The sequence below is a fragment of the Oncorhynchus clarkii genome, chromosome 1, assembly GCF_045791955.1.
Source record: "Oncorhynchus clarkii lewisi isolate Uvic-CL-2024 chromosome 1, UVic_Ocla_1.0, whole genome shotgun sequence".
In the NCBI taxonomy this organism is placed as follows: Eukaryota; Metazoa; Chordata; class Actinopteri; order Salmoniformes; family Salmonidae; genus Oncorhynchus; species Oncorhynchus clarkii.
The window spans coordinates 35,268,405-35,293,325 of NC_092147.1; the positions used below are offsets into that span (position 1 = coordinate 35,268,405).

Below are 24,921 nucleotides of genomic sequence, written 5' to 3' on the forward strand. Positions count from 1 at the left end.
GCCAAATCTATTGTTTTTCTAACCAAAGTTGCAAAGGAAATGTTGTGTTCTCTGAACGGGGGAGAATCAGGAGCTGCATGTAGCCTAGTGGTTAGAGCGTTGGGCCAGTAACCGAAAGGTTGCTAGATTGAATCCCTGAGCTCACAATGTAAAAATCTCGTTCTGCCTCTGAACAAGTCAGTTAACCCACTGTTCCTAGGCCGTCATTGTAAATATGAATTTGTTCTTAACTGACTTGCCTAGTTAAATAAAGGTTGAAAAAAATCACCAGATTGACAAGGAATACATTGCATAGTAGGGAGAAGCAATACTCCAAGCTGCAGCTTCAAACTACTTGTCAAACATAGAGAACTGATACTGTATGTTGGATTGGCATAGGGTGTGGGGTGTCCATGTGTGGCATATCTTACTCATTGGTAGGAATAAGTTTCATCCAAATCAGATGCTGGGTACTATATTTACTATATATCATGAATCCTATAAATAAAAAGGGGAAATTTGGGTGCAATCAATTAGCTTAATTTCACAAAGATCAAATTATATTTCAACAAAATAATGTTTCAGGAATGCTAATCATATCTGTTAATTACTCCAGAAACGATTTGAGAACAATCTGAGATGGTGTGTGTCAAAATCCTCTTTCGTGTGTGTGTGTGTGTGTGTATGTATGTATGTGAGTGTGTGTGTGTTCAGTATCCCTGATCAGGCTACTGTGTCCTTAAATGTATCTCTTGGTGCTAAGCCCCCTCCTCTGTAACATGGCACAACCTGGAACTGTCTGTCCAACCCGTGTGTGTACTGGTGTGTGTGTGTGTGTGTGTGTCTGTATGTCTATACGTGTGTGTGTGAGAAGGCATGATAAAGCCATGGGTGTCTCTTCCACAGCCTGCACGTCACCAAGCTCTTTTTACCCTCACAGATTAAAGATCGATTTATGGAGGGCTACACATGCTAAAACATAACTCATTATCCTAGCCTATGTGTGTGTGTGTTTAGAGATAGCGTCTTATTATGTGTCTGTAGTTGTTGTCTTGTCCTGTGGATTGATGAGGGTGCCAGAGAGAAAATTTTATTATTTTGATTTTATTTCCTGGCTTACCCTGAGACAAGCATATCGCTACATCCGTAATAACATCTGCTAAATATGTGTATGCGACTAACAAAAGGGATTTGATTTGAGTAAACAGCCATACCTCAGGTGTTATCTGTGTGTGCATGTGTGTTTAAACTACCAACGGGACATTAAAAACTGTAATATCTTACAGGCTGACTACACCACTCGCATGGCGTGCGCGAGCAATGGAAAATAAATGTAGAAATCAATATTATTCAATTATTGCACCCACACTGCTTGCGCGCGCCAACAGAAGTCAGTTCTATTTGTGACGCAGATCGCGCTGCAAGTCCTGCCTCTTCCATCTCCTCATTGGTTTATAGAAGCAGGTACCCACGTGCCATCTCCTCATTGGTTATACCCACGTGGATGACTGAAAGACGAACGAGGTCAGTGGCAGTAATGCACCTAATTTATGAAAGTTGCCCATTGCAATAGAAGAAAAAGCCTGGAAAGAGGAGAGATGACTAGAAATTATTCAGTTGACCGTTTTATATGTGGATTAATTGGCGGAGTAGAAGACCTTGTGCATTTCAGGTAAAATAACAACTCAATGTTTATATCCCAGGACAAATTAGCTAGCAACAGCAAGCTAGCTAAATAGGACAAATTAGCTAGCAAGTGCAATATCAAGTGCAAGCTAGCTAAATTGCCATAAATGTTTGATGCTTTTCGACCTGTCCCCAAATTAATATAATTGGTTCAGAGTTTTTTAAAATATTTTAACCTGCGTGTCGTGATCGCGTTTGGTGTTGGGGGACAAAATAAATGTATAAACAATGGCTCACGCGCGCAGCCGGTTTGGGTTCTGTGTTATGTTTCACTGAGTCGTGGCTGAACGACGACATGAAGAATATACAGCTGGTGGGTTTTACACTGTATTGGCAGGATAGAACAGCAACCTCTGGTAAGACAAGGGGTGGCGATGTATATTTGTAAACAACAGCTGGTGCACGATATCTGTCTCAAGGTTTTGCTCGCCTAAGGTAGAGTATCTCATGATAAGCTGTAGACCACACTATCAACCAAGAGAATTGTCATCTGTATTTTTTGTAGCTGTCTACATACCACCACAGACTGATGTTGGCACTAAGACCGCACTTAATGAGCTGTATATCGCCATAAACAAACCGGAAAACTCTCATCCAGAAGCGGCGCTCGTAGTGGCCGAGGACTTTAATGCAGGGAAACTTAAATACATTTTACCAAATCTCTACCAGCATGTTAAATGTACAACTATCTCTGGATGGCATTGAGGAGTACACCACATCAGTCACTGGCTTCATTAATAAGTGCATTGATGACGTCGTCCCCACAGTGATCGTACGTACATACCCCAACCGGAAGCCATGGATTACAGGCAACATCCGCACTTAGCTAAAGGGTAGAGCTGCCGCTTTCAAGGAGCGGGACGAACCATCAAACAGGCAAAGCATCAATACAGGACTAAGATCGAATCGTACTACACCGGCTCCGATGCTCGTCGGATGTGGCAGGGCTTGCAAACTATTACAGACTACAAACGGAAGCACAGGCGAGAGCTGCCCAGTGACACGAGCCTACCAGATGAGCTAAATTACTTTTATGCTCACTTTGAGGCAAGTAACACTGAAACGTGCATGAGAGCATCAGCTGTTCCCGACGACTGTGTGATCACGCTCTCCGCAGCCGATGTGAGTAAGACCTTTAAACAGGTCAACATTCACAAGACCACAGGGCCAGACGGATTTACCAGGATGTGTACTGCGAGCATGCGCTGACCAACTGGCAGGTGTCTTCACTGATATTTTCAACCTCTCCCTGTCTGAGTCTGTAATAACAACATGTTTCAAGCAGACCCTGTGCCCAAGAACACTACGGGTAACCTGCCTAACTGACTACCGACCCGTAGCACTCACGTCTGTAGCCATGAAGTGCTTTGAATGGCTGGTCATGGCTCAGATCAACACCATTTTCCCAGAAACCCTAGACCCACCCCAATTGGTATACCTCCCTAACAGATCCCCAGATGATGCAATCTCTATTGCACTCCACAGTGCCCTTTCCCACCTGGACAAGGAACACTTATGTGAGAATGCTATTCATTGTTCAACAACACAGTACCCTCAAATCTCATCACTAAGCTAAGGACCCTGGGACTAAACACCTCCCTCTGAAACTGGATCCTGGACTTCCTGACGGGCCGTGCCCAGGTGGTAAGGGTAGGTAACAACATATCCGCCACGCTGATCCTCGACACGGGGGCCCCTCAGGGGTGCGTGCTCAGTCCCTTCCTGTGCTTCCTGTTCACTCATGACTGCATGGCCAGGCACGACTCCAACACCATCATTAAGTTTGTTGATGACACAACAGTGGCAGGCCTGATCACTGTCAACGGAGAGACAGCCTATAGGGAGTTGGTCAGAGACCTGGCCGTGTTGTGCCATGACAACAACCTCCCCCTCAATGTGCTCAACATGATCAAGACAAAGGAGATGATTGTGGACTACAGGAAAATGAGGACCGAGCACGCCCCCATTCTCATCGACGGGGCTGTAGTGGAGCAGGTTGAGAGCTTCAAGTTCTTAAGTGGGAGAACTTGCACAATTGGTGGCTGACTAAATACTTTTTTTGCCTCACTGTACCTTTTTTTTACTCAATTTTTATAAAAATTTCTTAAAGCATTGTTGGTTCATTAAGGGCTTGTAAATAAGCATTTCACTGTAAGGTGAAATGCTACACCTGTTTTATTCTGGGCATGTGACAAATAAAATTGTATTGGATTTGTTTGTGTATGTTGGTTTCTCAGTGTGTTTAGTGTGTGACTGTGCCAGTATGCGAGTCTGTCAGTGTGTGTGTCTGTTTGTCAGTGTGTGTGAGATGGTGTCAGTGGTAATAGATGGTTGTGGAGGGAGGGAGGGAAGTGATTGTGTTTAAACACAGGAGCCTCACATTTATTATCCTTTTAAAATTGGCTATGTGTGTGTCTGTGTGTGTTTGTGGTGTGTGTTTTCTAAAATGAAGCACATCATCCAGCTGTCTCCTCAGTCAGTGACATCACCTCTAAGTTCCCCTCTTATCTTAGCCTGTTTGTTTAGTTCTCGTCTGCGCACACACACACACACACACACACACACACACACACACACAGGATTAAACCTGCACTATGGTTAATTTCCCACAACATTGGGCTGGGTGTGTTTTGAATGGAGAGAATGGAGCATCCTCTGAGGGATGGCTGTGATGTTATTTTTAATGGCCTTTTATTACGTCAGTATACATCAATGGAGAAGCATGACCCCTTTTCTCTGCCTCTGTTATGAATTGTGTGTGTGTGTGTGTCTAGCTGTAATGTAATGCAATCTTGGTGAGTGCAGTCAGTTTCCTCTAACTCATGATGATGGTGTACATAGTGACTGTCCTCAAGCTTGTGAAGTGGTTTTGCCTGTCACGACGAGACCTAGGCTACCTACTGAAAGTGGACTCAACTCAAGGCAACAGTATAGGAATGTTTGCATGATGGAAAGTATTGCTTGTTTCTTATGTGTTTTAGCGAGTGAGTGAGTTGTGCTTGGCTCAGGAAGGAGAGCGCAATGCGGTGAGAAAAGATTGATCCAGTGTTGCTCTCCTCACGTGCACTCTTCTCTCTCACACACACACACACACACACACACACTATCTATTCTCTTCTTTCTCTTTCTCTTATGCTCAATGAACAATTTGACTTTGATATGTTACCTCATCAGTCCTTTCAATAAGCCATGTTTACATTGCTTTGTAAACGTGGCCCTAACTGCGTAGCAGGAACCAATAGCATTCAGTCTGTTTGTGTTTCTGGAGTGAAATGTTTGATACCAATTGCTGCAAGTTTGCATTCAGTCATCCAGTTAGAGAGAAGTTCTAATGGAAAGTTCCGGACAGTTAGGCTGTGGTCATTTAGTCCGGCAGTGAAAGAGCAAGAACTTGGTGCCCCAGTAGCAACAGACTCGCTCACTGTCAGACTACAACCTGATAACACACACAACGCAGGATTTGTTGCTACTGACAACAGTCTACCTGGGTGACGGTGGTGTGCTTTTCCACTGCACTCTCAGCTTCACCGCTGGCCCTGTCTGTTTCTTACTGCTTCACCTCTTTCACCCTGACCTGAAGGTGTAGGTGTGTGTGTGTGTGTGTGTGTGTGTGTGTGTGTGTGTGTGTGTGTGTGTGTGTGTGTGTGTGTGTGTGTGTGTGTGTGTGTGTGTGTGTGTGTGTGTGTGTGTGTGTGTGTGTGTGTGTGTGTGTGTGTGTGTGTGTGTGTGTGTGTGTGTGTGTGTGTGTGTGTGTGTGTGTGTTTTCTGTCTGTGTCCTTGGCAGCGTTGCCAAGCTTCCGGACACCTGTGGATGTAGAGACCACGGGCTGTGTGTGTGTGCACGCACTGCAAAACATGAAATCTAAGCAAGCCTAAATGTCTTATATTGAGTGATAATTCGCTTGGAAAGAAAACAAATACTAAGTGATCTAACATTATTGGCAGATCATTTTGCTTATTTTAACCTAAAAATGTCTTAAAGATATTTGTCCTTAATATTTTAAAATCAGATAAATTCAGATTTGCCAATGACGTTAGATAATTTATCTTGGTAAGAAAAAAATATTTTAAGTGAATTATCACTCAATATAAAATATTTAGGCTTGCTTAGATTTCCCTTTTTGCAGTGTGTGGTACGTCTCGTGAGATTTATCTTGACGCAGCTTTGTCTCCTCAGCACTGTCTTGCTACCGTGGCAACGCAAACATCCCACAATCCCCTGGGAGAGTCTTGTGATGCCAGGCGGAGACATGGCGATGGGGTGTTGTGTTTGAGGAGCACACACACACACACACACACACACACACACACACACACACACACACACACACACAGACAGAGGCCTGAGAGAGGGGTTTAGGTGCCAAGCATAAGGCAAGCTGTGAAGGTACTAAATCTATGATTTTAAAAGAGTATATAAAGAATACAAAATGATTTGTATTATTATTAACCCATCCACCCCCCCCCTGTTCGGAGGACACATCTTTTTTTATTATTATTTTTTATTTTACATATACATTTTACATACACATTTTATATACAGCAATCACATAACAATAATACATTACTGAACATAAGCTCCTTAGTCCCACCCCTCAGCCCTATCACCATCTATCACCGTAGACCATCCTCATTTGGTTTCCATGTGCCATATATTTTTAAATTGTGCTGTCATGTTTTACATACATTTTGAACCTTTCTAATAGAATAGTATCAACAGGTTTTGAGCCAAAGATGAAAACCTTTCCTACAAGTATTATTCTATAATTTATTGACTGACTGTGGCTTTCCAAATTGCCCAACACTGCTATTTGTAAGGTTAATTTTAAGTGAAACTTGCCTCTAAGTAGAGTTGAAGACGTTGCCTTATTTATTTTAGATTTCTTTTTAGCCTTTATGTAAACATGGAGTCACCATTAAGACAAAATGTAATTTATTGATGGTCCCAAACTAGCCCCAGACATAGGCCATCCAATGTCAAACCACCAGCCGGCTGAAGCTAATTGGCGAAAGCAATTAGCTAGCACTAGCTAGCCTAGGCAACTTCAAGACATAAGATCTGGTTAAATGTTTAGGTTATCTAGAAGGGTGAGTGAGTGTAACTGGGTCGTTCCACGAAAAGGGTGCCTTTGATATTTTCAGTCTCTTATATTAAATGAAACACCCTTTAATATAGACCACATGGAGAATTCAATTTTATGACTAAAGGCTTGCTAAAGTGCCAAAATTCAGCATTTTGACATGTCCCTCCATCAACCCTGTGTCACTTCAATGAAGAGTTCAACCCACTTAACAATTTCTCCAAGTTTTCACCATCATAGTAAAGTCCTAGTTATTTTTGTTGCTTTTTAAAATAATTTCTGAAGATTATTATTTATGTCATGCGACCTCATTTTAATATGGTGAAACTATTCCATTTTAAATAAAACAAATTCAGAATAAACATTGAACATCTAATAGATCATAGTGTAAAAGCAGGTGAGCTGGTCCTACTCTTTTTGGTGTAAAACTGAGCGGATCGAGTCTGTTACCCGTAGATAGAAATGCTAGAACTGTTTTAGCATTTTCATTGTGTTTGTGACGTTTGCATTCAATTGCCACTCCCTGTTGCACAGAACAAGCTTCCATTCCCCCTGTCACGAGGGAATTTAAGGCTGATTTAAGAAGAAATCATCAACCCTGTTACGGTCAACCCTGTTACGGTCAACCCTGTTATGGTCAACCCCGTTTCTTTATTTGGCATTACTATAGTAATATTTTGATTTAACCTCTTGAGATGGGAAAAGTAGTTTTTTATGAAGTTGAACATGTGCTCTTTATGTCAATGTTAAAATTAGGTGAAATCAAAGTTTTTTTGGATCAAGTTACACTTCTCAAAAGGCACCAAATTGGTGAAATGACCTAACTGTGTACTGTTTTGGTAAAGTGAATGTACAAATACTTACCACGTGCGAACACACACACAAGAGACGACCACATTAAAACACCCCCCACCCCACTCCCAAGACAACTCTCGTTTGGCTTCAGTCATGGCCGCTGCATTTCTGAATGACCAAGCTGAAAAAAAGAGGCCAAATCAGAAAGTTCAGCCCCCCTTTAAACCGGGATCTATTATCTGTGAACATCATAGAATTAGGTCAAAGTTTTCTCCATGAACAGGTAACACATCTAAAAATCCGCGGATGACGTTTCTCTTAAACAAACAAAAAATATAGTCAGTGTGACCTGCTACTGCTGACTATCAGGCAGTGGGGCAGGCTGTTGCTGAGTGAGTGGTGGGAGGGCTGGAGGTGTGTGTGTTGACAGAGCACTGCATCATACAGCTTAGTTCACTATAGGCTGAGTAACGTGAGTGAGAGGAGACAGATCAGCACACGTGCACATCATGACAACTTTTTACCAGTTGTAGGTAGGCTATTTAACACAAGTGGACATTTTAAATGGAAGTTATGGAACAGAAGTTATGGAATTCCATCGCGAGCTTCTGTTATGGGGAAAAGCCCTCAATTAAACTAACATTAAATGTGGAGAATTATACATTTGCATCTTTTGGCCATCAAGTAGACTATTCATTTATACAGTACCAGTCAAAAGTTTGGACACGCCTACTCATTCAAGGGTTTTTCTTCATTTTTACTATTTTCTACATTGTATACTAATAGTGAAGACATCAAAATTATGAAATAACACATTTGGAATCATGTAGTGACCTAAAAAGTGTTTAACAAATTGTTTACTAAGAATGTAAACAATACATTCTTCAAAGTAGCCACCCTTTGCCTGTCTTGATGACAGCTTTGCACTCTCTTGGCATTCTCTCAATCAACAGTCTTGAAGGAGTTCCCACATATGCTGAGCACTTGTTGGCTGCTTTTCCTTCGCTCTGCAGTCCATCTCATCCCAAACCATCTCAATAGGGTAGAGTTCGGGTGATTGTGGAGACCAGGTCATCTGATGCAGCACTCCATCACTCTCCTTCTTGGTCAAATAGTCCTTACACAGCCTGGAGGTGTGCTTTAGGTCATTGCCCTGTTGAAAAACAAATGATAGTCCCACTAAGCGCAAACCAGATGGGATGGCGCATCACTACAGAATGCTGTGGTAACCATGCTGGTTAACTGTGCCTTGAATTTTAAATAAATCACTGACAGTGTCACCAGCAAAGCACCCCCACACTATCACACCTCCTCCTTAATGCTTCACGGTGAGAACCACACATTAACTCATTTAATCATAGCAGTCAAATGAGTTAAATCGACAGTCATTGATGGAAAATGATCTGGCGAGTTTAATAACGGCAAATTATTTTCTCTCTTGTGACATATTAAAATGAGTTTATTATGTCATAGTTCGTATCCAAATTTTGCTTCTAATATCATTACAGATTACCTCGATATTCCTTCTTAATTGGCTCGATAACGTTATGGGAAAAGGTTTATTGTTTAAATGTGGCAACTCCTCTCTTGCTGTGGAAAACAAATGTTGAGCTAGTTTTCAGGCCTTTTGGGTGGGTTTTGAGTGGTCATTGGACTGGAAAGGTTAAATAGACCTGGAAACCCTGGACAGATGTAACGGTGAGAATCTGTCAAGGATCACATAGAATTATGTGATTACAAACAGCAGTAGTTCCTGGTTTGGGTTTTTTCGTTATTGATTATTTGGACATATCAGGATTTGGTGAAGGCAGTGCTTAAAATGGTGCAGTGATTTTCAATCCCGTCAAACCGGATGACGGGATTGAGGCTAACCACTAGGCTACCCTGGGGCGGCAGGTTAGAGAAGTTAGAGAAGTTCAAACCCCCGAGCTGACAAGTTACAAATCTGTCGTTCTGCCCTGAACAGGCAGTTAACCCACTGTTCCTAGGCCGTCATTGAAAATAAGAATTTGTTCTTAACTGATTTGCCTAGTTAAATAAAGGTAAAATAAATAAAAATAAGAGGTTTCCACTAGATTCCACAGACACAAAGTCAAAATTGGCTAGATCTCCATCCTGCTCTGTTAACTGTGGACTGGTTGTACCACCATAGACACTTTAGCTTTGAAATATTGAAAAGTGCCTGAGCTGTGTGTGTGGAAATTAACTTTGTAAATGTATCCCAGGCATACACAAAGAAAAGCTTAACCCCTCCCCCATGCCTCCCTCCTGGTTCGCAGGGGGTAGAGATATCTTCCCCAGAATAAATCAATCTCAAACAGCCTGGCCAGTGTCAACTATGGATCCCTGACTGTGTGTGTGTAAACCAAACTGCAGGTTTATCTCAGTGTGTGCACATGCGCATGTCTGTGTGTGTGTGTGTGTGTGTGTGTGTCTGTGTGTGTTAAGAGGGGTGAAAGTGAGGTTTCTGGGGCTGGGACAGAGTGAGGCAGATGTACAATCCTGTTCCATTAAAGTGTCTGGGATACGAAGAGTTCCACCATAAATCTACATCCTCCTCTCCATCCATTCACCCCGCCACTTGGAGAGCGATAATCGTTACTCGTCCCCCAGTTTAATGAGAGAGAGATTTGTGGCTGACACCTCCGCACCACTCTATAAATCTGTCCTAATGAGTGGCCTTAGCCCTTCTTAGCCCTACATCCACCTATAGATCCCCACGGCATGACCCACACTCATGTCAATAATACCTTCATAGCATCCATAAACATCCACGTACTCGGCTCCCCTCTCACTAAACCCCTTCTGCCCCTAAACCCATACCTTACTCCCCCCGCGACCTTACCTCTGTCCTTTCACAATCCTGTTTCAAGTACAGACCTCACCTGAAGGTCCACTCACTCACACCACACCACACACACACACACACATTCCTGTGTTGTTTGCTCCTATCCCACTCTCTCATAGCCATTTTTAGATGTGTGTGCTAGGTTTGCATATCCCTGTACTTAACCATGGGAGCCACATGTTAATCTATAACACCTGTTTATTACCTAATCTGTGTATTACTTTGATAAATGTTTCACTAGTGTTTAGGAGATTAAATGAAGGAGAAGAAATGGATCCGTAGGAAACTAAGACGTGTTTAGTGTCATGGGATTGAGCTTGCTGTTGGTTGACTACAGTATCCATTGCATGACCCCAGGTTAGGAACTTTGAAAAATATTTCCCTCGTGTTAGGGAGAAGAAATGGAACTAGGTCCTCATAGAAACTAAGCTGAGTTCAGTTGAATTGAAACCCGTGTTGAGTTGCTGTTGGGCAAACCGGACCAAATCTGTAACAATCATAGACGTCTCTGTTTCATAAGTTTGGACATCAGAGTAGAGCACAGTAGAGTTCAGTACAATACAGTAGTACAGTAAAGTATAGGTCAGTACAGTAGAGTAGAGTACAGTACAGTAAATTATACTCTACTCTAGTGTGCTTTACTATACTGTACTAAACCGTACTCTACTCTACAGTACAGTACTGTATTGTACTAAACTTTTCGTTATTTTATTTTCTTGTACTGTACTGTACTGTGGTGTCCAAACTTGGGAAACAGATGTCTGTGATTGGTTCAGATTTGGACTGACCTAATTTCAACTACTTTTCAACGTCCTTGGATGTCTAAAGTCGGTCGGTGCTCAGTGGATGGGAGGACTGGTTACAGTAAATGGAAAGTGAGGGGGTTCATGAGTAGGTGTCAGCAAGGTGACATTAACTGGAGAGAGAAGGGGGGGGGTCGTCCAGACTGGTTTCATACACTTGCTTTGACCACAACATGATAGAAAGAAAAATAAAACAGTTATGAGCTGACAGTGTGCCAGTGGAAGGGAGGACAGTAGCATGTGACCCAACTGTGGTTAGTGTCTGACTATTAAGAATTCCTATTGTAGCCAATTCAGTTCCGATTTGGTAACAGAACGGCACGTTTTAATCACTTAATAAATCATAAACCAAATTGCTATCAGCAAAAACACTATAACATAATTGGTAGGTCTACCTTGACTTATTACTTCTGTGAACTTTCATTATCCTCCCTCCTCATGAGAGAGAAATTAGAAAATATCTTAAAGAAAGACAAGACACTTGGTAATATTTCTTAAACTTACAGATGGTAAATAATTTCCGCAAAACTAAATATAAATGTTGATATTATTTGGCACGGTCTTTTGATGTATTTCTAGTATCTTTTAGGACTTTTTCTGGTAGATGTTGTCTAAGACCCCTTTTCTGTCTGTTCTACCAGAAATGAAAGCCTTTGCTTATTCTTAATATTTAGGATGGAAAATGGTTGAAAAATGTATATATTCCTTAATTTCACAAACATCTACTCTTATCTATCATTTGACACCAAATTGTCTATTCTCCTATGAACTTCCCATGCTAGCGCTCATGGGGCTTTTTACACGGAAATGCCCTATTGTTAACATTGCATGGCCCCAGCCAGGTTGGGTGACTTGGGAGGTAACCTAACTGGGTGGAATGCAGAACAGAGCTCATCTGTTATAACATTCATCTAGCTGACAACTCCATGTTTTGGAGTCATATATTATTACCGTCTGTCCATCCCTGTTAAAGTATACACACCTGCATTAGTCTGGACTGGATCTCAAAAGTCTCTCCATTTGTTGTTTGGTTTTAGGCTATAGACAACTTTCAACTTCGTGTTTTGGATTTAACATTGTAACACTTTAAATGGGTATCATTTGGAACATTTTGGAGCATACTGCTGGAACATTAAATCCCCAAAAGGAAAAGAAAAAATGGATTTAATCATTGATGTTAGCAAACATGGGAAGAGCCTTAAATTACTAATGAGACCAGCCCATTGGTGAGAGAGAGAGAGAGAGAGAGAGAGAGAGAGAGAGAGAGAGAGAGAGAGAGAGAGAGAGAGAGAGAGAGAGAGAGAGAGAGAGAGAGAGAGAGAGAGAGAGAGAGAGAGAGAGAGAGAGAGAGAGAGAGAGAGAGAGAGAGAGAGAGAGAGAGAGAGAGAGAGAGAGAGAGAGAGAGAGAGAGAGAGAGAGAGAGAGAGAGAGAGAGAGAGAGAGAGAGAGAGAGGCTTACGAATAGATCTGTCATTAGTGCAATTTAAGGATACAATTTTTATCCTTAAGTTAGGAATAAAGAACTCTCTGTTCTTGATTTAAGTCCTAGATTTTGGGCACAAACCTAGCATCAACATGATATGATCTAGGCCAGCGATCATCAAATAGATTCAGCAGCGAGACAATTGTTTTCTTGAATGGATGTCAGGGGACTGGAACATAATTACAAATCATTTGTAGACTGCAAATTGACATGTAAGCAGCCCAAACATATATAATATATATAATATCTAAAACATAATCATTTCAAACCTTGCTTACATTTGTATATGATCACATATATTATGCGTGGGAATCACTTGGACCTGATTTGCGGGTGTTTTTACAGTCTTTTATGTCAAGAATAGTTTTTGCTCAGAAAACTTTGGGGGCCAGTTGGGAAACTCTGATATAGACTAATTTCCTTCACTTCTCTGTCTGACATTATTTCTCTACTCTCTTATTCCTTTTTTCAGTTATTCAAATTCAGCCACTTCAGAATGTGTTTTATCGTGCGCGCGTGTGCGCGCGTGTGCGTGTGCGTGTGTGTGTGTGTGTGTGTGTGTGTGTGTGTGTGTGTGTGATCTCCCTTCCAGGCCTGCGGTTGTGCTGAGTCAGGTAGAGAGTTTATAATTACACATATAGGTGCCCATCAGCAGTCTATGGCTGTAGCTCTGCTAACAATAATGCCTCCTGTACTCTGTAGACCCCAATAGCCACACCAGTCACTCCTCACTTTCTCCGTTTCTCATATCAGTGGAGGGGCTGTATAGGGCTGAGGCACGATAAGTAGCATTCTATTTTTCATCTTCATTTATTCACAAAAACATTGCCTGCTGTATACTTTACAGTAGTGAATAAAGTGTTTATCCAGTTAGGTCAGTTGTGGATGAGGTAGGTCTGAGGAACTATGAGTAAGCCTCTATTGTTGTCTTTATTAGCCGCTAAAACTGGGCCTGCTACATAGTTCAGCTCTTCCCAAACTTGATTTCCTGCTGATGTCTGTCAAACTCCCACCTAAAACAGAGTTTTACCGCCCCACCAATTAAACAGAAGCAGATGGGTCGTTCCACCTCAAAAAGCACAAGAAAGAGGATTTCGACACTCACCATCTCAGATTGTTCTGAAATTGTTTTTTTTGTAGTTAGTAACAGATACGGTTAGCATTATAGAAATATAATTTGATCACTGAGAAATTAAGATACTTGATCTCACCCAAATTGGACATTTTAATTTATAGTATTCAGATAATATTCAATAAATATAGCACCAACATCTGGATTGGACCAAACTTCTTCCTGCCATTGAATAAGACATGAGGAATCCAAAAGAAATGGTCAAAAGACACAACGGACCCCCCCACACCCCATGCCAATCCCACCCCAACAACCACTATACAGTATCAGCTCTCTATGTTTTACAAGTATTATAAAGCTGTAGCTTGGAGTATTACTTCTCCATACTATGTCATGTATTCCCTGTGATGTTTTTTTCCGCTGTTCAGAGAAATGTATAATTGAAGTCACTTACATTATTTACCATAAAGTAGCATCACTATATGCTGCTGTTCATGCTATACTGCCACACTGTTTTATCAATTTTTCTGGTCTCTTGTGTTTATTAAATAGATCACACCATTCCCTTTGCAACTTTGTGCAGAACACCAATAGATTTGGCTCATTATGAAAATAAATTGTGTCGTCATCGTCACATTTCAAGCTAGTCCTCCATGAAACAAATTCAGTTTGTCCTATTAGCAACCTAATGCTTAAACCCAACTAGCATTGAATAGTCCAATAAGTGGCCGATCTATGAGAAGGCTATCCCTATGCAATTCTCATATGAACACTTTTCCTAAAAGCCCCAGACTTTGATGGAGAAATGAGCTAAGGACTAAAAAGTAGTTACAATCCGAATAAAATTATTAATTGCATGGCAGTCTTATGTTTTTCAATAAAATAATTTTGTAAAAGCTCCTTGTATTGTGATTAGTGATATTTACCATTAAACACAACACAACCCAATACCGTTACAATAGCAAAACACTATACAGTGTGTGTTTGGGGGGTTTACCATTAAACACAACACAACCCAATACCGTTACAATAGCAAAACACTATACAGTGTGTGTTTGGGGGGTTTACCATTAAACACAACACAACCCAATACCGTTACAATAGCAAAACACTATACAGTGTGTGTTTGGGGGTTTTACCATTAAACACAACACAACCCAATACCGTTACAATAGCAAAACACTATACAGTGTGTGTTTGGGGGTTTTACCATTAAACACAACACAACCCAATACCGTTACAATAGCAAAACACTATACAGTGTGTGTTTGGGGGGTTTACCATTAAACACAACCCAATACCGTTACAATAGCAAAAAACTATACAGTGTGTGTTTGGGGGGTTTACCATTAAACACAACACAACCCAATACCGTTACAATAGCAAAACACTATACAGTGTGTGTTTGGGGGTTTGACCATTAAACACAACACAACCCAATACCGTTACAATAGCAAAACACTATACAGTGTGTGTTTGGGGGGTTTACCATTAAACACAACACAACCTAATACCGTTACAATAGCAAAACACTATACAGTGTGTGTTTGGGGGGTTTACCATTAAACACAACACAACCCAATACCGTTACAATAGCGAAACACTATACAGTGTGTGTTTGGGGGGTTTTACCATTCAACACAACCCAATACCGTTACAATAGCGAAACACTATACAGTGTGTGTTTGGGGTTTGACCATTTGAAGACGGTTAAAGACCATAACATGGAAAACATTAGAACTGCTGTAGCCTAATTGTTTGGTTGTTCACCAGGAATAGTCTAGCAGTGACTAACCCAGGCCTTTTTTGAAGGGAATAAACCGCACACAAAGGATCCGTTTCCTGGACACAAATCAAATTGTATTAGTCACATGTGCCGAATACAACAGGTGTGAACAACAGTGAAATATTTACTTACGAGCCTCTAACCAACAATGCAGTTTAAAATAATAATAATACGGATAAGAATAAGAATAAGAAATAAAAGTAACAAGTAATTAAAGAGCAGCAGTAAAATAACAAGTGAGTGAGACTATATACAGGGGGGGGGGCACTGGTTATCTGAGGTAATATGTACATGTAGGTAGAGTTATTAAATTAACTATGCATAGATGATAATAACAGAGAGTAGCAGCGGTGTAAAGGGGGGTGGGTAGTGTGGGTAGTGATTTGATTAGATGTTATGGCTTGGGGGTAGAAGCTGTTTAGCAGCCTCTTGGACCGAGACTTGGCTCTCCGGTGCCACTTGCCATAGGGCAGCAGAGGGAAAAGTCTATGACTAGGGTGGCTGGAGTCTTTGACAATTTTTAGGGCCTTCTTCTGATACTGCCTGGTATAGAGGTCCTGGATGGCAGGAAGCTTGGCCCCAGTGATGTACTAGGCCATTCGCACTGTAGTGCCTTGCGGTTGGAGGCCGAGCTGTTGCCATACCAGGCAGTGATGCAACCAATGCTCTCGATGGATCTTTTGAGGATCAAATCAAATCGAATGTATTTATATAGCCCTTCTTACACCAGCTGATATCTCAAAGTGCTGTACAGAAACCCAGCCTAAAACCCCAAACAGCAAGCAATGCAGGTGTAGAAGCACTGTGGCTAGGAAAAACTCCCTAGAAAGGCCAAAACCTAGGAAGAAACCTAGTAAGGAACCAGGCTATGAGGGGTGGCCAGTCCTCTTCTGGCTGTGCTGGGTGGAGAGTATAACAGAACATGGTCAAGATGTTCAAATGTTCATAAATGACCAGCATGGTAAAATAATAATAATCACAGGGGGTGCAACAGGTCAGCACATCAGGAGTAAATGTCAGTTGGCTTTTCATAGCTTTTCAGTCTCCTGAGGGGGAATAGGTTTAGTCATGCCCTCTTCACGACTGTCATGGTGTGCTTGGTCCATGTTAGTTTGTTGGTGATGTGGACAGCAAGGAACTTGAAGCTCTCATCCTGCTCCACTGCAGCCCCGTTGATGAGAATGAGGGCGTGCTCGGCCCTCTTTTTCCTGTAGTCCACAATCATCTCCTTTGTCTTAATCACGTTGAGGGAGAGGTTGTTGTCCTTGCACAACACGGCCAGGTCTCTGACCTCCTCCCTATAGGCGGTCTCATCATCATCGGTGATCAGACCTACCACTGTTGTGTCATCAGCAAACTTAATGATGGTGTTGGAGTCATGCCTGGCTGTGCAGTCATGAGTGATTAGGGAGTACAGGAGGGGACTGAGCACACACCACTGAGGGGCCCCTGGGTTGAGGATCAGCGTGGCGGATATGTTGTTACCTACCCTTACCACTTGGAGTGGCCAGTCAGGAAGTCCAAGATCCAATTTCAGAGGGAGGTACTTAGTCCCAGGGTCCTTAGCTTATTGATGAGCTTTGAGGGCACTATGGTGTTGAACGCTGAGCTGTAGTAAATTAATAGTATTCTCACATAGGTGTTCCTTTTGTCCGGGTGGGAAAGGGCAGTGTGGAGTGCAATAGCGATTGCATCATCTGTGAATCTGTTGGGGTGGTATGCAAATTGAAGTGGGATAATGGTGTTGATATGAGCCAGGACCAGCATTTCAAAGCACTTCATGGCTGCAGACGTAAGTGCTATGGGTCGGTAGACATTTAGACAGGCTTAAAACATGTTGGTATTACAGACTCAGACAGGGAGAGGTTGAAAATGTCAGTGAAGACACTTGCCAGTTGGTCAGCGCATGCTCGCAGTACACGTCCTGGTAATCCGTCTGGCCCTGTGGCCTTGTGAATGTTGACCTGTTTAAAGGTCTCACATCGACTGCGGAGAGCGTGATCACACGGTCGTAAGGAACTCCTGGTGCCCTCATGCATGTTTCAGTGTTATTTGCCCCGAAGCGAGCATAGAAGTAGTTTAGCTCATCTGGTAGGCTCGTGTCACTGGGCAGCGCTCGCCTGTGCTTCCCTTTGTAGTCTGTAATGGTTTGCAAGCCCTGCCACATCCGACGAGTGTCAGAGCCGGTGTAGTACAATTCGATCTTAGTCCTGTATTGACGCTTTGCCTGTTTGATGGTTTGTCGGAGGGCATAGCGGGATTTCTTATAAGCTTCCGGGTTACAGTCCCGCTCCTTGAAAGCAGCAGCTCTAGCCTTTCGCTCAGTGCGGATGTTGCCTGTAATCCATGGCTTCTGGTTGGGGTATGTACGTACGGTCACCGTGGGGACGACATCATCGATGCACTTATTGATGAAGCCCATGACTGATGTGGTGTACTCCTCAATGCCATTGGGGGAATCCTGGAACATATTCCAGTCTGTGCTAACAAAACAGTCCTGTAGCTTAGCATCTGCTTCATCTGACCACTTTTTTATTGATCTAGTCACTGGTGCTTCCTACTTAAATGTTTGCTTTTAAGCAGGAGTCAGGAGGATAGAATTATGGTCAGATTTGCCAAATGGAGGGCGAAGAGAGCATTGTATGCATCTCTGTATGTGGGGTAAAGGTGGTCCAGAGTTTTTTTTTTTCCCCCCTCTGGTTGCACATTTAACATGCTGGTGGGAATCGAGGTAAAACAGATTTAAGTTTCCCTGCATTAAAGTCACCGGCCAGTAGAAGCGACGCCTCTGGATGACAGTTTTCCTGTTTGTTTATGGCTGTATACAGCTCATTGCGTGCAGTCTTAGTGCCAACATCGGTTTGTGGTGGCAAATAGACAGCTACGAAGAATATAGATGGAAACTCTCTAGGTAGATAGTGTGGTCTTCCTTTTATCATGAGATACTCTACCTCAGATGAGCAAAACATTGAGACTTCCTTAGATATCGTGCACCAGCTGTTGTTTACAAAAATACATAGTCCGCCTCCCCTTGTCTTACCAGACGCCGCTGTTCTATCCTGCCGATACATTGTATAACCAGCCAGCTGTTTGTTGATAGTTTTGCCGTTCAGCCACAACCCTTTGAAGCATAACATATTATAATTTTGAATGTCCCGTTGGTAGTTTAATCTTCCGTCTACGTCAATGATTTATTCTCAAAAGATTGCACGTTTGCTAGCAGAATGGAAGGAAGTGGGGGTTTATTTGATCGCCTACGAATTCTCAGAAGGCAGCCCACCCTCTGGCCCCTTTTGCTCTGCCTCCTCTTCACGCAAATCACGGGGATCTGGGCCTGTTCCCGAGAAAGCAATATATTGTTCGCGTCGGGCTCATCAGACTCGTTAAAGGAAAACAATTATTCTTCCAGTCCGTGGTGAGTAATCGCAGTCCTGAGGTCATAAGAGACGGTAGCGGCAACATTATGTACAAAGTAAGTAAAAAAATACGTTACAAACAATGTAAGGATATGAACAAAAACACAATCGGTTGGGGACACATAAAACGGAATCTAGTGGCCACCTGCTACTTTATCAGTACTGTTTGGTAAATAATGCAAGTGACAGAGAAATTTCTCTGAACAGGGGAATAAAACATTACTAGATTCACAGGAAATACATAGAAATACATATTACATAGTATGGAGAAGTGATATGTAACGACTGAAAAGGAATCAGCTGTGACCCACCAGTTGTCCCTGACCCACCATTTGGAAAACACTGGTCTAGTGAACATAGGGGGGTAAACTGTTGAGTTAGTTAAATCAGACGAAAACAGTGAATTTAGTCAGGCCAGTGAGTGGATGAGGTAGGGGTGAGTCATTAGTGTGAGCAAAACCTATATTATTCTCTTGGTATGATTAAACCACACCATAACCTCTGATTGGGCATGACTATATAAACCGTTTTGCCCAGATGTGTGCTTTTTCTGTGGTTTAGAGTAGGAACCTGTCATCAAGTCACTGTCCCACTGACTGACACTGACTGGTGATGACGAGAAGTCAACTCCTTTGTCAGTATTGCCATGCTTGGTAGCTAGTTGATGATCTTTGGGATTTCACCCAGACTGTGGTTTTCACATTGTGCTGTTCGGCTGCAGGACTGACACGCTGAATGTCTTGTGTGTCTGTCTCTGTCGGTCTGTCCGTTAGCCTTATTGTTGTTGGTGTTTATACTGTATGTTGCTACTGTTGGTTTATATGTATCCAACTGGGTGGTTACTCTGCATCTTTTAAACTGAGTGAGATGTTGCTCAACAATGCCTGGCTGGCATATGCCTTGTCATTTCACAGAGCCGTAGAGACACAGGTGTCCACATTATTAACTTACCACTAAAACGCTGTTGACAGGCTTTGAGAACACAGATTTATTATAAAAAATGTTTTAATTCTTGCAGCAAATAAACCCACAAACCTGGAGGACATAAGGCAAGCCAATCAGTATAATGAGTTGATATTGATGTCTGTAGCAGTGAAGTGTTCTTCTATATGAGTGGCTGAAACCACTTATTACCACAGTTTATGATGCCTCCTGCTAAGTCATTAGCATCTGAATAGTGCTACCACAGACAGACAGAGGGGATATTTTCAAAGAGGTTCTGCCGATCAGTCACATGTGCTTGGGATTTGTTCAGAGAAATATTTGCCAAATTAATGTGCTGTGAAATGCATTATTCATGAGTTGTTTCTGCGCTCCATTCGCTGGAAAACCAGGCAACTGCTCAGTCTAATTAGCAAGCTGTGTCCAACCTGGACTCAGGGGTAGATGTAACATATTAAATGTAAATCCGGGACATGCCAATTAGTATGATATGTTACATTTGGTATGGTGTGTATTCATTTTGGATGTCTGTCATCCATTTGGTATGATATGTTACGTATTACAATTTATATGATATGTCACGAATTGCGATTCGTACAATATGTTACAAATGTGCAAAACATATATGTTACCAATTCCAAGTTGTTGTGAATAACGTTAGCTAGGTGGCTAACGCCAATGTTAGCTAGGTGGGTAACATTAGCTAGACTAGGGGTTAGGATTAGGGTTAGGGTTAAAGTTAAGTTTAGGAGTTGGTTACAGGGTTAAGGTTAAGGTGAGGGGAATGGTTAGCTAACATGCTAAGTAGTTGCAAAGTAGCTAAAAAGTAGTAAGTAGTTGCAAAATTGCTAATTACCAAAAATTATAAAGTTGTCCGTGATGAGATTTGAATATGTAACCTTTGGGTTGCTAGACGTTTGCGTTATACCTCCACCCATCAACCTGACCGACTAAGCAACTTACTTTAGTTATTTACTCAAGTAACCTTCTGTCTTGTGTAACCATACCAAACGTAACATACAGTATCATGCTAAATTGAGTGTCCCGAATGTACTTTTACTATGTTACGTCTAGTCTATGAGACCAGGCTGTCTAGAGAGGCCAGAGCAGCCTGGCCACCTCTGTGTAAGAGAAAAAACGTGATACACACAGCTATACAGACTGTGAATCAGGAGAAAAATCCTGCCTCTACCTCCACACACAGGGACCTTTCATGCTTTTTTTGCTTTGCTAAGACCTCCTAATAAACTAAACCTTTCGTTGAGGTTTTGTTGTTGTTCAAACCTCTTTATTACATTGTCACAGACCGTAAAGGTTCATCCGCTCGAGTCTGAGGTGTGGTCCTGTTTGAAAAGTTCTCCAGGAATTAAAGTCCTTTTTAGGCCAGCATGTGGAGGCTTGAGTTCACAGATCTTATTTCCTCCAGGGCCTGTGACCACTCCCTGTTCTCTACTGCAGGCAGTCAGTCAGTCAGTCAGTGAGTGAGTGCAGCTCTGTAGGAGGACAAAGCTACTGCTAATCACTTCTGCATGTGAACACATATGCTTAGATAGGGCCTACTGCAGCAGGCAGTTTTGTGTGCTTTTTATGTCTGTGTTTAGAGTGTCAGAATGTGACAGCATCTTGTCTTTCTCCTCCTCAGACATCCAAGGAAGTTAGAAACTGCTAGGCTGCTTGCTCTGGACTGTTGCAACAAAAAAAAGGTACAAGAAGACTGCACACTCAGATCTACGGTACGCTCCCATGTGATTCATTGAAACAACATTTTGTAATGTTTCTCAACTCTTTAATCTTTTATTTTTTTTGCTGAGCCTGTGCCTTGACCTCTAGCACCTGCTCCAAACCACTGGACATGTGTGTCACCTTTTCTTCTATACATGCTCGGCAGTGGAGACATCCGGTTATGTTGTCAGAACCCTGCTGGATGCAGATGGCGATGATTTGACCTAATTGGCTGTTTTATTAGTCTTATCTGTCTCACTTGTGGAGCTGCTCTGAACGATGGAGGGACAGAAGAAGAATAGAGGGAATGGATGTTGGAGGACAAAAAAGTTTAATCGTTTTATTATAGCGTTATCGCTGTCCCACCTGGGGCAGAATGGTCATAAAACAGACGGCCTGACAAGACGGACAGAACCAACAAAGCCGGGAATGAGTGTCAAGCCGAACAAACAAAGCGAGCGTGAGGACGACATAAATATGTGGAGCCCATTGTGACAGACTATGTTGTTGTACATTACCGATAGGAGCAGCAATCAGTGTCTCTGGGGTGCAAAGCAAGAGGAACCCAGAGGAATATATTGTGACCATTGTAACAATGAGTCTCTCCAAAGTGCAGATGGGACCAGGGTGGTTGGTGCCAGCTGTTTACTGTCTCTGGCTCTGCCCAGAGGTGAGAGTGGCACAGCAGGCAGAGCCGTGCCCGTCGCTAGGGCACTGCCCACCGTCCAGACAGCCAGAATGACACTCATTATCACACTTCAGGGTGCTGGGGTTGATACTTACACTGGTACTGGCTGTTGATGTGTCAAGGACTGTGTGTGTATGCCTGTGAGTGAGGATATTAGGGAGAACAGAAATTCGGGTTTTAATGTTTGTGTTTCATAGAGAAAGAGAACGCATTTGAAACTCTGTGTGTGTGTGCGTGCGTCATCTTTGAGGGTGTGTGTGCTGTACACTGGCCTTTGTTCCTCATTGTTCTCCTCTCTTCCATGTGACTACTCAGTGACAAGGGATACTCTCTCTCTCTCTCTCTCTCTCTCTCTCTCTCTCTCTCTCTCTCTCTCTCTCTCTCAGTGATTGTACAATAATAGTTTTGGGCCTTGGTGTCAACAGTGCTTTCTCTCTGAGGGGCGGGGATAGATTTGAATTAGCATGTAGCACAGTTAGTGTGGGCACACATCCACCCATACCGCTCCTTGCTTTTCACTGCCTAAGGGGAAGGCGTTGGATCGGATTCATATCCTAAAGCACATGCAGAAAGTTTTCCCATATCCTTTATTATAAGGTGTGTCTGACGTACAGCAAGTAGGTGTGTCTTTGTGAATGTGTGTGTGCGTGTTCCCCTCTATGAACAGCTGTGGAGTACCTATGGAGGCCTCTTCATGCTCTGCTTGTCTTGGGTCCTGTGCTGTATACAGCCGACACTGTAACTCATACAGATACAAACAGTCTTTTACACACAGATGGAAAGATATATGCTGCCTGTGTGTCGGTGTGGGCTTTGATGCTGGTCACTTGAGGAAAACCTGTACTGAGTCTTTTGTGCTCTGTCGAATGTAGATGTGTGTTCCTGTCCCCCTGAGAGCTGACCCTAGTAGCTTGGCTGACATTAAACTAGGCAAATGTCACCAATGAATGACCATCACCTCTACTGTACGGTGGAAACCTAGAATTGGTTTGCATGGACCACTGTGTGCGAATCTGTGTGCGTTTGCGTCAGCAGTCACGCTACCAGCAAAAAGATTGTAATCAGATTATAGATACTTTTGAAACACTGCGTACTTGTGTGAATCTGTGTGCGTTTGCGTGAGCGTGCATGTGTGTGTGAATCTTTGTGAATGTGTGTGTGTGTGTGTGTGTGTGTGTTTAGAGTGATCTATCAAGCGAGTTAGTAGCCACAGGAATGTGTCTATGGTAACCATGGTTAGAGGTTATCAGGACAAGGAGCTCTCTCTTCTGAGGAGCAGCACCTCATTATTCAGCCTATTCAATGCTAGAACAAGCTGTGGCAAGAGTCTTAGCCTTCAGAGCACCAGACTGTGTGTCAGTGTTTGTTTTTTCCACTGGAATAATGATGAGTGTGTAGCAAGCAGCCATGTTGGAGGCTTCATGATGATGATGAGAGGCATGAAAAGAGAAGGGAAGTGAGAGAAGGGAAGGGCACATGTCTGTAATCACTGTTCTGTCTCTCTGGGTGGATCTGGACTGAACTAGGAGATAATGAGCATGAGTAGAGCAGCATTGAGCAACTCAGGGTGGGTTGAGGGGGTCGGGGCGGGGGATATTTCTGGGCTGCTTTTTTGTCTGTTCTCTGAGACTTTTGGGTGTGGAGGGCCTGGGTGGATATTTGTGTTTTTGAAAACCTGGAAAGTGGTGGTGGATGTGTTTCTGAACATGTGTCAGTGGTCTGTGTGGATCCTCCACAACCACATAGATGAGTGTTAGTCAGGCCTTGAAATGCCGCTGTAAGGATGTGGTGAAGTCGACCTGAAGACAGTTGGGGTTGGAGAAGCTGTCAGAGGCTGCTGGACGTCTCGTTGACATACTTACATTATCCCAGGATAGATGTGCACCATTTATTTATTTTTCTCCAGAAAGGTAGGGGTCATGAATAATGACGAGTGAGCAAGTTACAGAGGGTCATATCCCCTGTTTTTTTGGTAATTTCGAGAGAGTAGCATTTCTTGGGGGTATGAACTTTCTCACTCATCATTATTCACAATTCATTCAGGATTATCCATAATCATGGTAGCATCCACATTAATGTAGTAGTGTTAAGAAACATATTCTATTCTAATATACAATAAAAGTGACTCCAAAATGAGCGTAACGTAACAGACCGGGAGTCAGAAAGCAGGTGCAGAAGGTGAAGTGAATAATGGACTGATGACATGAGAAGAGTACTGAATGTGGGAGAAAACAATAACACCTAAGGACTGATGACATGTGAAGAGTACTGAATGTGGGAGAAAACAATAACACCTAAGGACTGATGACATGAGAAGAGTACTGAATGTGTGAGAAAACAATAACACCTAAGGACTGATGACATGAGAAGAGTACTGAATGTGTGAGAAAACAATAACACCTAAGGACTGATGACATGAGAAGAGTACTGAATGTGGGAGAAAACAATAACACCTAAGGACTGATGACATGAGAAGAGTACTGAATGTGGGAGAAAACAATAACACCTAAGGACTGATGACATGTGAAGAGTACTGAATGTGGGAGAAAACAATAACACCTAAGGACTGATGACAACTGAGGGCTAAATAAAAGGTGAGTAATCAGGGTAGTGATGAAGT

The 24,921-nt window shown here is 42.5% G+C and overlaps 1 protein-coding gene across 7 annotated transcripts in view; it reads left to right on the forward strand.

Moving 5' to 3' along the window:
* The window catches only part of LOC139406569 (ras association domain-containing protein 7-like), a 58,920-nt gene that overhangs the window by 17,907 nt on the left and 16,092 nt on the right, over window positions 1-24,921 (forward strand). For 2 of the 7 annotated variants that reach the window (XM_071149307.1, XM_071149298.1), the window contains one exon: window positions 21,534-21,624. The exons of 3 other annotated variants lie outside the window; for them this stretch is intronic. The gene's annotated coding sequence lies outside the window, so the exon portion shown is untranslated. Of the gene's footprint in view, window positions 1-21,533; window positions 21,625-22,384; window positions 22,401-24,921 lie in introns of those variants that run through there. 2 more of the 7 variants (XM_071149324.1, XM_071149354.1) reach the window with 2 other exon arrangements.